Source organism: Pecten maximus, chromosome 9 (assembly GCF_902652985.1).
Source record: "Pecten maximus chromosome 9, xPecMax1.1, whole genome shotgun sequence".
NCBI lineage: Eukaryota > Metazoa > Mollusca > Bivalvia > Pectinida > Pectinidae > Pecten > Pecten maximus.
Window position 1 is genome coordinate 43,992,449 of NC_047023.1, and position 17,010 is coordinate 44,009,458.

Genomic DNA, 17,010 nt, shown 5'->3' on the forward strand with positions numbered 1-17,010 from the left:
TTGGTAGGAATTAAAAACCCCTCTATAGATTTATACACATGTTTTACATGTTTTGGGGGTTATGATTTCCCTTCTATGAGTATGTTGTATATTTTACATATTTTGAGGGAAATGATTTCACTCGATATTCATATACTTCCGAGGAGTTCCGAACGGTACGATCTCTCTGAAACGTAGGTTGTGTGATTACGAATCTAGTAAACATATTTAAATCCTTCAAGAGCAATAGTTTCCAATTCAGCTTTCCATCAGATAGAACACTAAAGACAGTATTTCAACAAAGACGACATTATTCTCACGACAGCCTTACGCGTAAATAGCTTAGGGATAAAACTGAAGCTTCGATTCTTAGGGCAAAGCACGCATCTTGTCTACTTACGAGCGTGTATCAGCGATATATATGAATTCTTTTCAGAAGTAATACGTCTTAATGATGACGGTTTGCTCCTAACAAGAATTATTATAGTATTTATGGCTGCAAACCTGACATCGAGAAGTTGTCTCACCACATATACAATCCTGATGTCAAAACGGCAGTAGCTTTTGTGAGGGAGGGGTGTATACTTGTAGTTCGAACAAAGTTAGGGTCAATTGTGTGTAGAAATTTAGAAAGGAAGTTAGGAAAATGAAAAAGCATCCAAACAAAAGTTAAAATATATGAAGGGACGTTCCATTTATACCATAATTTGATCAATAAGCAAACTTTGGATGCGTGATAACTGGACCGTGAAATACTCATGTAATTATTCAATAACAGATTTTGAACCGGTACCGTACCAATTAAGGTGTCGTATACAGGGTAGCAGCAAACCTCAGGGAGCATGTCTAATCAAAAGATTGTCACAAACGATACATTGTCAAGTGAGTATCACCTTTAAATGTGACGATTTGTTATACAAACAGTAACTACAGAATAACATACAGAGATTCCGTCCCTGTCATGATTCTACAGAGACCCAAAATAACATACAGAGATTCCGTCCTGTCAGGATTCTACAGAGACCCAAAATAACATACAGAGATTCCGTCCTGTCAGGATTCTACAGAGACCCAAAATAACATACAGAGATTCCGTCCTGTCAGGATTCTACAGAGACCCATACTAACATACTGAGATTCCGTCCTGTCAGGATTCTACAGAGACCCATAATAACATACAGAGATTCCGTCCTGTCAGGATTCTACAGAGACCCAAAATAACATACAGAGATTCCGTCCTGTCAGGATTCTACAGAGACCCAAAATAACATGCAGAGATTCCGTCCTTTCAGGATTCTACAGAGACCCAAAATAACATACAGAGATTCCGTCCTGTCAGGATTCTACAGAGACCCAAAATAACATACAGAGATTCCGTCCTGTCAGGATTCTACAGAGACCCAAAATAACATACAGAGATTCCGTCCTGTCAGGATACTACAGAGACCCATAATAACATACAGAGATTCCGTCCTGTCAGGGTTCTACAGAGACCCAAAATAACATACAGAGATTCAATCCTGTCAGGATACTACAGAGACCCATAATGACATACAGAGATTCCGCCCTGTCAGGATTCTACAGAGACCCAAAATAAAATACAGAGATTCCGTCCTGTCAGGATTCTACAGAGACCCTTAATAACATACAGAGATTCCGTCCTGTCAGGATTCTACAGAGACCCATAATAACATACAGAGATTCCGTCCTGTCAGGATTCTACAGAGACCCATAATAACATACAGAGATTCCGTCCGGTCAGGATTCTACAGAGACCCATAATAACATACAGTGATTCCGTCCTGTCAGGATTCTACAGAGACCCTAAATAACATAGAGATTCCGTCCTGTCAGGATTCTACAGAGACCCAAAATAGCATACAGAGATTCCGTCCTGTCAGGATTCTACAGAGACCCAAAATAACATAAAGAGATTCCGTCCCGTCAGGATTCTACAGAGACCCATAATAACATACAGAGATTCCGTCCCGTCAGGATTCTACAGAGACCCAAAATAACATACAGAGATTCTGTTCTCTCAGGATTCTACAGAGACCCAAAATAACATACAGAGATTCCGTCCTGTCAGGATTCTACAGAGACCCAAAATAGCATACAGAGATTCCGTCCTGTCAGGATTCTACAGAGACCCAAAATAACATAAAGAGATTCCGTCCCGTCAGGATTCTACAGAGACCCATAATAACATACAGAGATTCCGTCCCGTCAGGATTCTACAGAGACCCAAAATAACATACAGAGATTCTGTTCTCTCAGGATTCTACAGAGACCCAAAATAACATACAGAGATTCCGTCCTGTCAGGATTCTACAGAGACCCATAATAACATACAGAGATTCCGTCCTGTCAGGATTCTACAGAGACATAAAATAACATACAGAGATTCCGTCCTGTCAGGATTCTACAGAGACCCAAAATAACATACAGAGATTCCGTCCTGTCAGGATTCTACAGAGACATAAAATAACATACAGAGATTCCGTCCTGTCAGGATTCTACACAGACCCAAAATAACATACAGAGATTCCGTCCTGTCAGGATTCTACAGAGACCCAAAATAACATACAGAGATTCCGTCCTGTCAGGATTCTACAGAGACATAAAATAACATACAGAGATTCCGTCCTGTCAGGATTCTACAGAGACCCAAAATAACATACAGAGATTCCGTCCTGTCAGGATTCTACAGAGACCCAAAATACCATACAGAGATTTCGTCCTGTCAGGGTTCTACAGAGACATAAAATAACATACACAGATTCCGTCCTGTCAGGATTCTACAAAGACATAAAATAACATACAGAGATTCCGTCCTGTCAGGATTCTACAGAGACATAAAATAACATACAGAGATTCCGTCCTGTCAGCATTCTAGAGAGACCCATAATAACATACAGAGATTCCGTCCTGTCAGGATTCTACAGAGACCCAAAATAACATACAGAGATTCCGTCCTTTCAGGATTCTACAGAGACCCAAAATAACATACAGAGATTCCGTCCAGTCAGGATTCTACAGAGACCCAAAATAACATACAGAGATTCCGTCCTGTCAGCATTCTACAGAGACCCAAAATAACATACAGAGATTCCGTCCTGTCAGGATTGTACAGAGACACAAAATAACATACAGAGATTCCGTCCTGTCAGGATTCTACAGAGACCCATAATAACATACAGAGATTCCGTCCTGTCAGGATTCTACAGAGACCCAAAATGACATACAGAGATTCCGTCCTGTCAGGATTCTACAGAGACCCAAAATAACATCCAGATATTCCGTCCTGTCAGCATTCTACAGAGACCCATAATAACATACAGAGATTCCGTCCTGTCAGGATTCTACAGAGACCCAAAATGACATACAGAGATTCCGTCCTGTCAGGATTCTACAGAGACCCAAAATAACATCCAGATATTCCGTCCTGTCAGCATTCTACAGAGACCCATAATAACATACAGAGATTCCGTCCTGTCAGGATTATACAGAGACATCAAATAACATACAGAGATTCCGTCCTGTCAGGATTCTACAGAGACATCAAATAACATACAGAGATTCCGTCCTGTCAGGATTCTACAGAGACCCAAAATAACATCCAGATATTCCGTCCTGTCAGCATTCTACAGAGACCCATAATAACATACAGAGATTCCGTCCTGTCAGGATTATACAGAGACATCAAATAACATATAGAGATTCCGGCCTGTCAGGATTATACAGAGACATCAAATAACATACAGAGATTCCGTCCTGTCAGGATTCTACAGAGACTTATAATAACATACAGAGATTCCGTCCTGTCAGGATTCTACAGAGACCCAAAATAACATACAGATATTCCGTCCTGTCAGGATTCTACAGAGACCCAAAATAACATACAGAGATTCCGTCCTGTCAGGATTCTACAGAGACCCAAAATAACATACAGAGATTCCGTCCTGTCAGGATTCTACAGAGACCCAAAATAACATGCAGAGATTCCGTCCTGTCACGATTCTACAGAGACATAAAATAACATACAGAGATTCCGTCCTGTCAGGATTCTACAGAGACACATAATAACATACAGAGATTCCGTCCTGTCAGCATTCTACATAGACCCATAATAACATACCGAGATTCCGTCCCGTCAGGATTCTACAGAGACCCAAAATAACATACAGAGATTCCGTCCTGTCAGGATTCTACAGAGACACATAATAACATACAGAGATTCCGTTCTGTCAGCATTCTATAGAGACCCATAATAACATACAGAGATTCCGTCCTGTCAGGATTCTACAGAGACCCAAAATAACATACAGAGATTCCGTCCTGTCAGGATTCTACAGAGACACATAATGACATACAGAGATTCCGTCCTGTCATCATTCTACAGAGACCCAAAATAACATACAGAGATTCCGTCCTGTCAGGATTCTACAGAGACCCAAAATAACATGCAGAGATTCCGTCCTGTCACGATTCTACAGAGACATAAAATAACATACAGAGATTCCGTCCTGTCAGGATTCTACAGAGACACATAATAACATACAGAGATTCCGTCCTGTCAGCATTCTACATAGACCCATAATAAAATACAGAGATTCCGTCCCGTCAGGAATCTACAGAGACCCAAAATAACATACAGAGATTCCGTCCTGTCAGGATTCTACAGAGACACATAATAACATACAGAGATTCCGTTCTGTCAGCATTCTATAGAGACCCATAATAACATACAGAGATTCCGTCCTGTCAGGATTCTACAGAGACCCAAAATAACATACAGAGATTCCGTCCTGTCAGGATTCTACAGAGACACATAATGACATACAGAGATTCCGTCCTGTCAGCATTCTACAGAGACCCATAATAACATACAGAGATTCCGTCCTGTCAGGATTCTACAGAGACCCATAATAACATACAGAGATTCCGCCCCGTCAGGATTCTACAGAGACCCAAAATAACATACAGAGATTCCGTCCTGTCAGGATTCTACAGAGACCCAAAATAACATACAGAGATTCCGTCCTGTCAGGATTCTACAGAGACCCATACTAACATACAGAGAGACTGTCCTGTCAGGATTCTACCGAGACCCATAATAACATACAGAGATTCCGTCCAGTCAGGATTCTACAGAGACCCATAATAACATACAGAGATTCCGTCCTGTCAGGATTCTACAGAGACCCAAAATAACATACAGAGATTCTGTCCTGTCAGGATTCTACAAAGACCCATAATAACATACAGAGATTCCGTCCTGTCAGGATTCTACAGATACCCAAAATAACATACAGAGATTCCGTCCTGTCAGGATTCTACAGATACCCAAAATAACATACAGAGATTCCGTCCTGTCAGGATTCTACAGAGACCCAAAATAACATACAGAGATTCCGTCCTGTCAGGATTCTACAGAGACATAAAATAACATACAGAGATTCCGTCCTGTCAGCATTCTACAGAGACCCAAAATAACATACAGAGATTTCGTCCTCTCAGGATTAAACAGAGACATAAAATAACATACAGAGATTCCGCCCCGTCAGGATTCTACAGAGACATAAAATAACATACAGAGATTCCGTCCTGTCAGGATTCTACAGAGACCCAAAATAACATACAGAGATTCCGTCCGGTCAGGATTCTACAGACACACAAAATAACATAAAGAGATTCCGTCCGGTCAGGATTCTACAGAAACACATAATAACATACAGAGATTCCGTCCTGTCAGGATTCTACAGAGACCCATAATAACATACAGATTCCGTCCTGTCAGGATTATACAGAGACTCATTATAACATAAAGAGATTCCGTCCTGTCAGGATTCTACAGAGACCCAAAATAACATACAGAGATTCCGTCCCGTCAGGATTCTACGGAGACCCAAAATAACATACAGAGATTCCGTCCCGTCAGGATTCTACAGAGACCCATAATAACATACAGAGATTCCGTCCTGTCAGGATTCTACAGAGACCCATAATAACATACAGAGATTCCGTCCTGTCAGGATTCTACAGAGACCCAAAATAACATACAGAGATTCCGCCCTGTCAGGATTCTACAGAGACATAAAATAACATACAGAGATTCCGTCCTGTCAGGATTCTACAGAGACCCATAATAACATACAGAGATTTCGTGCTGTCAGGATTCTACAGAGACCCAAAATAACATACAGAGATTCCGTCCCGTCAGGATTCTACAGAGACCCATAATAACATACAGAGATTCCGCCCTGTCAGCATTCTACAGAGACCCAAAATAACATACAGAGATTCCGTCCTGTCAGGATTCTACAGAGACCCATAATGACATACAGAGATTCCGTCCTGTCAGGATTCTACAGAGACCCAAAATAACATACAGAGATTCCGTCCTGTCAGGATTCTACAGAGACCCATAATAACATACAGAGATTACGTCCTGTCAGTATTCTACAGAGACCCATAATAACATACAGAGATTCCGTTCTGTCAGGATTCTACAGAGACCCAAAATAACATACAGAGATTCCGTTCTGTCAGGATTCTACAGAGACCCAAAATAACATACAGAGATTCCGTCCTGTCAGGATTCTACAGAGACCCATAATAACATACAGAGATTCCGTCCTGTCAGGATTCTACAGAGACCCATAATAACATACAGAGATTCCGTCCTGTCAGGATTCTACAGAGACCCATTATAACATACAGAGATTCCGTCCTGTCAGGATTCTACAGAGACCCATAATAACATACAGAGATTCCGTCCTGTCAGGATTCTACAGAGACCCAAAATAACATAAAGAGATTCCGTCCTTTCAGGATTCTACAGAGACCCATAATAACATACAGAGATTCCGTCTTGTCAGGATTCTACAGAGACCCATAATAACATATAGAGATTCCGTCCTGTCAGGATTCTACAGAGACCCAAAATAACATACAGAGATTCCGTCCTGTCAGCATTCTACAGAGACCCATAATAACATACAGAGATTCCGTCCTGTCAGCATTCTACAGAGACCCAAAATAACATACAGAGATTCCGTCCTGTCAGCATTATACAGAGACATAAAATAACATACAGAGATTCCGTCCTGTCAGCATTCTACAGAGACACATAATAACATACAGAGATTCCGTCCTGTCACGATTCTACAGAGACCCAAAATAACATACAGAGATTCCGTCCTGTCACGATTCTACAGAGACCCAAAATAACATACAGAGATTCCGTCCTGTCAGCATTCTACAGAGACCCAAAATAACATACAGAGATTCCGTCCTGTCAGCATTCTACAGAGACCCAAAATAACATACAGAGATTCCGTCCTGTCAGGATTCTACAGAGACCCATAATAACATACAGAGATTCCGTCCTGTCAGGATTCTACAGAGACATAAAATAATATACAGAGATTCCGTCCCGTCAGGATTCTACAGAGACATAAAATAACATACAGAGATTCCGTCCCGTCAGCATTCTACAGAGACCCATAATAACATACAGAGATTCCGTCCTGTCAGGATTCTACAGAGACCCAAAATAACATACAGAGATTCCGTCCTGTCAGGATTCTACAGAGACCCATAATGACACAGAGATTCCGTCCTGTCAGCATTCTACAGAGACCCATAATAACATACAGAGATTCCGTCCTGTCAGCATTCTACAGAGACCCATAATAACATACAGAGGGGAAGGAAGAAAATAGATCCAGATCTCCATAAATAATAAAACATAGAAGAGAAGGTGACTTGTTTTTTTTTTCAAATAATTTGGTGAACTGTGCATACATGATTATTATACCATAACATTGAACATCGTAAATTATACTGCTTAAGATTCTAATTATGTGACAACTGTTCCTGATACACCATACTACCCAATGTCTCCGTCTGTAGTTGTACCCTAAATCATATGACAACTGCTCCTGATACACCATACTACCCACTGTTTCTGTCTGTTGTTTGACCCCTAAATCATATGACAACTGATACATCATACTACCCACTGTCTCTGTCTGTAGTTGTACCCCTAAATCATATGACAACTGATACACCCTTCTACCCACTGTCTCTGTCTGTAGTTGTACCCCTAAATCATATGACAACTGTTCCTGATACACCATACTACCCACTGTCTCCGTCTCTAGTTGTACCCCTAAATCATATGACAACTGATACACCATACTACCCACTGTCACCGTCTGTAGTTGTACCCCTAAATCATATGACAACTGATACACCATACTATCCACTGTCTCTGTCTGTAGTTGTACCCCTAAATCATATGACAACTGATACACCATATTACCCATTGTCTCCGTCTGTAGTTGTACCCCTAAATCATATGACAACTGCTCCTGATACACCATACTACCCACTGTTTCTGTCTGTAGTTGTACCCCTAAATCATATGACAACTGCTCCTGATACACCATACTACCCACTGTTTCTGTCTGTTGTTTGACCCCTAAATCATATGACAACTGTTTCTGATACACCATACTACCCACTGTTTCTGTCTGTTGTTTGACCCCTAAATCATATGACAACTGATACACCGTACTATCCACTGTTTCTGTCTGTTGTTTGACCCCTAAATCATATGTCAACTGATACACCATACTACCCACTGTTTCTGTCTGTTGTTGGACCCCTAAATCATATGACAACTGATACACCATACTACCCACTGTCTCCGTCTGTAGTTGTACCCCTAAATCATATGACAACTGATACACCATACTACCCACTGTCACCGTCTGTAGTTGTACCCCTAAATCATATGACAACTGTTCCTGATACACCATACTACCCACTGTCACCGTCTGTAGTTGTACCCCTAAATCATATGACAACTGATACACTATACTACTCACTGTCTCTGTCTGTAGTTGTACCCCTAAATCATATGACAACTGATACACTATACTACCCACTGTCACCGTCTGTAGTTGTAACCCTAAATCATATGACAACTGATACATCATACTACCCACTGTCTCTGTCTGTAGTTGTACCCCTAAATCATATGACAACTGTTCCTGATACACCATACTACCCACTGTCTCTGTCTGTAGTTGGACCCCTAAATCATATGACAACTGATATACCATACTACCCACTGTCTCTGTCTGTTGTTGTACCCCTAAATCATATGACAACTGTTCCTGGTACATTATACTACCCACTGTCTCCGTCTGTAGTTGTACCCCTAAATCATATGACAACTGTTCCTGGTACATTATACTACCCACTGTCACCGTCTGTAGTTGTAACCCTAAATCATATGACAACTGATACATCATACTACCCACTGTCTCTGTCTGTAGTTGTACCCCTAAATCATATGACAACTGTTCCTGATACACCCTACTACCCACTGTCTCTGTCTGTAGTTGTACCCTAAATCATATGACATCTGTTCCTAATACACCATACTACCCACTGTCTCTGTCTGTAGTTGTACCCCTAAATCATATGACAACTGATACACCATACTACCCACTGTCTCTGTCTGTAGTTGTACCCCTAAATCATATGACAACTGTTCCTGATACACCATACTACCCACTGTCACCGTCTGTAGTTGTACCCCTAAATCATATGACAACTGATACACTATACTACTCACTGTCTCCGTCTGTAGATGTACCCCTAAATCATATGACAACTGATACACTCTACAACCCACTGTCTCCGTCTGTAGTTGTACCCCTAAATCATATGACAACTGATACACCATACTACCCATTGTCTCGTCTGTAGTTGTACCCCTAAATCATATGACAACTGTTCCTGATAACCATACTATCCACTGTCTCCGTCTGTAGTTGTACCCCTAAATCATGTGACAACTGATACACCATACTACCCACTGTCTCTGTCTGTAGTTGTACCCCTAAATCATATGACAACTGTTCCTGATACACCATACTACCCACTGTCACCGTCTGTAGTTGTACCCCTAAATCATATGACAACTGTCCCTGATACACCATACTACCCACTGTCTCCGTCTCTAGTTGTACCCCTAAATCATATGACAACTGATACACCCTACTACCCACTGTCACCGTCTGTAGTTGTACCCCTAAATCATATGACAACTGATACACCATGCTACCCACTGTCTCTGTCTGTAGTTGGGCCCCTAAATCATATGACAACTGATACACCATACTACCCAATGTCTCCGTCTGTAGTTGTACCCCTAAATCATATGACAACTGTTCCTGATACACCATACTACCCACTGTCACCGTCTGTAGTTGTACCCCTTAATCATATGACAACTGATACACTATACTACCCACTGTCTCCGTCTGTAGTTGTACCCCTAAATCATATGACAACTGTTCCTGACACACCATACTACCCACTGTCACGTCTGTAGTTGTACCCCTAAATCATATGACAACTGATACACCATACTACCCACTGTCTCTGTCTGTAGTTGTACATGTACCCCTAAATCATATGACAACTGATACACCATACTATCCACTGTCTCCGTCTGTAGTTGGACCCCTAAATCATGTGACAACTGTTCCTGATAACCATACTACCCACTGTCACCGTCTGTAGTTGGACCCCTAAATCATGTGACAACTGTTCCTGATAACCATACTATCCACTGTCTCCGTCTGTAGTTGTACCCCTAAATCATGTGACAACTGATACACCATACTACCCACTGTCTCTGTCTGTAGTTGTAACCCTAAATCATATGACAACTGTTCTTGATACACCATACTACCCACTGTCACCGTCTGTAGTTGTACCCCTAAATCATATGACAACTGTTTCTGATACACCATACTACCCACTGTCTCGTCTGTAGTTGTACCCCTAAATCATATGACAACTGTTTCTGATACACCATACTATCCACTGTCTCTGTCTGTAGTTGTAACCCTAAATCATATGGCAACTGTTTCTGATACACCATACTACCCACTGTCTCCGTCTGTAGTTGTACCCCTAAATCATATGACAACTGTTTCTGATACACCATACTATCCACTGTCTCTGTCTGTAGTTGGACTCCTAAATCATATGACAATCCAGGAAAAACTGCTCTCATCAAAAAAGCCTACGCATCATTCTTATTTCCCTATGAAATATGGAGTATTTCCCCAGACAGACAATTTAGACACGATTTTATATAACCGTGGTCGCCGTTGTGTACTAGACATATCATATATGATGCATGCATAAAGCTTCTCTCAGTAACGATGCCGTGATGCGTTCGACAACAAAACAAAACACTTGACTAATTCATTTGCAGAAGTTCGTGTGCAACTGAAGAAAGATTTCCAATGGGATTAAGGATTCCGACAAGTTTATCCTTTATCCAGGAATAGTCTCATCAATTATTGCCGCGTTATTAGCTCGCGGAGCACGCTTGTACCTGGAGTTTAGGAGAAGGACAAACAGCTTTTCTCATTCGGTACATGACATGCAATACCGACCATTTGGGAGTTCTCGAAAAGGACATGACGTCTTTTATTTGCTCACTTTACAACTACGATGCTGATTTTTTGTAGGATACGATATCGTTATACATCCTTTTAAGAGCGAATGATGTATATCTATGTATGCTATTTTGAATGATCATTACCAAGAATGAATGTGTAACTACTCTTGTGTACAGATGGATGCCCATGGGGACTGAAGGTCGACAGAGAAGAATAGCCTGTATATCATTGGTGTGGAGAGACGGGGACTGGGGGTCGACAGAGAAGAATAGCCTTTATATCATTGGTGTGGAGACACAATTTATCAGTCTGTCTTTTTATCTGTCATTAGCAAAACTGGTTATCGCCAGGGAACACACAAATATTGTACATTATCATGGAAGTTATACTGTTTTCTTAACGAAATTGATTTGTTTTTATCTCATTTCTCAAACACTCAGAGTTTAATAAAAAAAAAAAAAGACTTGATCACTTCATTATCACACTCAATAAAATACCATCATGACAATTGATATTCCGCGTTTAATGTTCCATTCACACCAGAGAATTAACTACATTCACAATATTTTTTTAATTTTTGAGATAATTGTCGCTTCATGTATCAATGTATTCAAAAATAGATAGCTTAATTACGTTTGATATGTTTAATCTGCATCTAAAGTAATGGCTATAATATGTTTTCAAAAACTTTGCTTTAGATAAAACGGAATGTATTTAGAACAGAAGATAAGGTATAAAGGTACCATACATTGATAACATAGAGATCTTACAGAACCAAAGTAGGGAACACAAAACAATTCTTTATAAAGTGTTAATGTTATCAGGGTCATCTGTAAGAGAAGTGTTAGAACAGCCGACCTAATCCTCTCTAATCTCTACCTATATCGATCTCTGTAAAGTTACGTGTATTTAAATAAATATTCTAAAACCAATGGAAACAATACATTTTAAGTCATTGCCTTAGAAATGCAGCAGTCTAGTACATTTTATAAATAAAGACATCACTACATTATTAAAGGACAGATGAGACATCTACCTTCATTGTGTATGACGTCACTACATTATTAGAGGATAGATGAGACATCTACCTTCACTGTGTGAGACGTCACTACATTATTAGAGGACAGATGAGACATCTACTTTCACTGTGTATGACGTCACTACATTATTAGAGGACAGATGAGACATCTACCTTCATTGTGTGTGACGTCACTACATTATTAGAGGACAGATGAGACATCTACCTTCATTGTGTATGACGTCACTACATTATTAGAGGATAGATGAGACATCTACCTTCACTGTGTGAGACGTCACTACATTATTAGAGGACAGATGAGACATCTACTTTCACTGTGTATGACGTCACTACATTGTTAGAGGACAGATGAGACATCTACCTTCATTGTGTGTGACGTCACTACATTATTAGAGGACAGATGAGACATCTACCTTCATTGTGTATGACGTCACTACATTATTAGAGGATAGATGAGACATCTACCTTCACTGTGTGAGACGTCACTACATTATTAGAGGACAGATGAGACATCTACCTTCATTGTGTATGACGTCACTACATTATTAGAGGATAGATGAGACATCTACCTTCACTGTGTGAGACGTCACTACATTAGAGGACAGATGAGACATCTACCTTTACTGTGTATGACGTCACTACATTATTAGAGGACAGATGAGACATCTACTTTCACTGTGTATGACGTCACTACATTGTTAGAGGACAGATGAGACATCTACCTTCATTGTGTGTGACGTCACTACATTATTAGAGGACAGATGAGACATCTACTTTCATTGTGTATGACGTCACTACATTATTAGAGGACAGATGAGACATCTACTTTCACTGTGTATGACGTCACTACATTGTTAGAGGACAGATGAGACATCTACCTTCATTGTGTATGACGTCACTACATTATTAGAGGATAGATGAGACATCTACCTTCACTGTGTATGACGTCACTACATTATTAGAGGACAGATGAGACATCTACTTTCACTGTGTATGACGTCACTACATTGTTAGAGGACAGATGAGACATCTATCTTCATTGTGTGTGACGTCACTACATTATTAGAGGACAGATGAGACATCTACTTTCATTGTGTATGACGTCACTACATTGTTAGAGGACAGATGAGACATCTACCTTCATTGTGTATGACGTCACTACATTATTAGAGGATAGATGAGACATCTACCTTTACTGTGTATGACGTCACTACATTATTAGAGGACAGATGAGACATCTACTTTCATTGTGTATGACGTCACTACATTATTAGAGGACAGATGAGACATCTACCTTCATTGTGTGTGACGTCACTACATTGTTAGAGGACAGATGAGACATCTACCTTCATTGTGTATGACGTCACTACATTATTAGAGGATAGATGAGACATCTACCTTCACTGTTTGAGACGTCACTACATTATTAGATGACAGATGAGACATCTACCTTCATTGTGTATGACGTCACTACATTATTAGAGGACAGATGAGACATCTACCTTCACTGTGTATGACGTCACTACATTATTAGAGGATAGATGAGACATCTACCTAACAATACTGAAGGATTGAACAGTAATTAAGAATGAAAAGACACAAAAATATACTGCAGTTATGTGTGTTTCATAGCTTATACTACTAAAATATTATCGATATATCATAAATTGTAAAATTGTAAACAGCAAATGCTAAAACATGAATCATTTTTAAGTAAAACACATATTTGTCCAATGACCATACATAACGGTACCAAAATGAAGAATTCCTATCCAGTATAATTGGTATGAAAATGATATAATTAAAAGCTGAAATTCTAAGAAGAATTCAACTGGCTTTCATGGAAGCTATGCTAACCAAACCAAAATCACAAGTTGCTTATTACGCATATAGCTAGATCCTAATGTACCGATAATTCACGACGTTGACGTCTGGTATGAGAAGTACAGGTAAATCTCCTAGCTAAATTTTAATACATCGTTCTATATTGAAGACCAATGCCGTTTTACGTCATTAGGGGCGGTTGCACGCATCCGGATAATGAGTTAATTAGCCATTCTTATTCCGGATAACGATGGGATTTTGTCTGGTAATTGTGACCGATAATATGAGCAGAGTTATTATCGTGGAACTGTTTAGTTTGTTATTTCACATGACTTACACAGACCGTTATCTACTGCCTAGCCTTTCTACACGATTCTTTCTCGTTTCGTCTAAATATCTAATGTCTTTAAACCGCTGGAGGCTTTCACTTAAATACTATCTTTAACAATGTACCCAAATCGTTGTATTGGTGTATCGATCTGGGTATTAAGAACAAAAAAAAGCAATCACCCCGGTATGATAAGAACAGAAATTGGACTGGTCTCTGTTTCTCGGCGACTTAACGCTGAAATTCTCGCTGTTTCGATGACGCCGTAAGCTTTCGCTCCATAATACACATGTTCTGCTTGTTGGCTTCCGGTTCAGTTAACAGACTAAATAAATATTAGGACTCCTCAGTAATACAAGGGAAACCAAACAGCTGGTTCGTCCTTCTAGGACTCGTCAGTAATACTAGGGACACCATACAGCTGGTTCGTCCTTCTAGGACCCGTCAGTAATACTAGGGACATCATACAGCTGGTTCGTCCTTCTAGAATTCGTCAGTAATACTAGGGACACCAAACAGCTGGTTCGTCCTTCTAGGACTCGTCAGTAATACTAGGGACATCATACAGCTGGTTCGTCCTTCTAGGACTCGTCAGTGATGTTAGGGACACCAAACAGCTGGTTCGTCCTTCTAGGACTCGTCTTTAATACTTGTGATGCCAAACAGTTGGTTCGTCCTTCTAGGACTCGTCAGTGATACTAGTGATGCCAAACAGTTGGTTCGTCCTTCTAGGACTCGTCAGTAATACTAGGGACACCAAACAGCTGGTTCGTCCTTCTAGGACTCGTCAGTAATACTAGGGACACCAAACAGCTGGTTCGTCCTTCTAGGACTCGTCAGTAATACTAGGGACACCAAACACCTGGTTCGTCCTTCTAGGACTCGTCAGTAATACTGGGGACACCAAACAGTTGGTTCGTCCTTCTAGGACTCGTCAGTAATACTAGTGAAACCAAACACCTGGTTCGTCCTTCTAGGACTCGTCAGTAATACTGGGGACACCAAACAGTTGGTTCGTCCTTTTAAAACTAATCAGTAATTTTAAGGACCTAAAGTGTTAATGATGGAAGACTGTTAAAAGCAAAACTCGAAACAGATAAAAATAAATGCCAAAATATGAGTGAGGAGGTGCAAAAGACCCATAAATCTTATCGATTTTGTTATTTTCAATATTGCGCTCCAAACGAACATCGGGATATAATGAACCGTAAATAAAAATGTGACAATCACGTTTTTTTTTCTACCATCTCTAATGACTAAAAAAAGGTTATAAGAAATATAAAACCATACTTCGACGAATATTTTGTTAATGTGTCCATTGTATGATTAATTACAGATGTGATGTCAACTCGAGGTTTTTTTTTTTTTGGTTTTTTTTTTTTTTTTTTTTTTTTTTTTTTTTATTATTATTATTCAATGATTATATCAGTAAAACAAGAAGAAGGTTAAAATAACCGTGTTGATTAGGATTTTAAATCGATAACCTTGTCAGCTTGTTATCTAGATTTGGCTGGATGACACGGTAAGGTAGGATATAAATTAATACAATAATTGCTGAGTTTGTTACTGACACGTTTTACTATGGATTACGATATGGTGACGTTAGAGTTCCGTTCGAATGTCGTTTTTTCTGTTGTTTTTTAAGCGACCAACTATGGATTAATCCTGAAACCTATGACCTCGGACTGCAAGCCGTCCTACTGAAATCAAACTATTTTCCGATGTTAGTACGAAGCGTAAATCATATATTCGATTAAAGCTTTCAGCGTACATAGTGAAGACCATTCGATATATCCTGAACGGTACGTCACAAACACAGGTTAGCTGGGGCAATGTCGGTTTTATCGTAGTGACAAATGGGTAGGATACCTGGGTTTCGTAATTGTAATTATATTTAGCTGTTTTTATCATAGTATGTGTCTAATGTATAGCACATCTCCATTTTCCAGTAGTATATCATCTATATTTGCTATTTTGTTTTTTATTCGTTTTTGGTTAGGTTTTCGGGATGCTCCCTATTTTTGGGGTACTCGCCTTTCGTTTGATTTCAAGATGCTCCCTAAATTTGATTCAGATTCTGACCTTTCGTTTGATATCGAGATGCTCCGTCATTTATGATTAGGGAACTCGCCTGTCGTTTGATTTCGAGATGCGCCCTAAATTTGATTCGGGTTCTCACCTTTCGTTTGATTTCGAGATGCTCCCTAAATCTGATCCGGGTTCTCACCTTTCGTTTGATTTCGGGATGCTCCCTAAATATGATCCGGGTACTTACCATTTTGGTTTGTTTTCAAGCTGGTACACGATTTTGAATAGAGACAACTACCTTTTATTTATTTTTA

The 17,010-nt window shown here is 39.8% G+C and overlaps 1 protein-coding gene across 1 annotated transcript in view; it reads right to left on the bottom strand.

Annotated features, from left to right (window-relative positions):
• Window positions 1-17,010, bottom strand: part of LOC117335142 — a 42,018-nt gene that overhangs the window by 22,871 nt on the left and 2,137 nt on the right. The gene's annotated exons all lie outside the window — the stretch shown is intronic.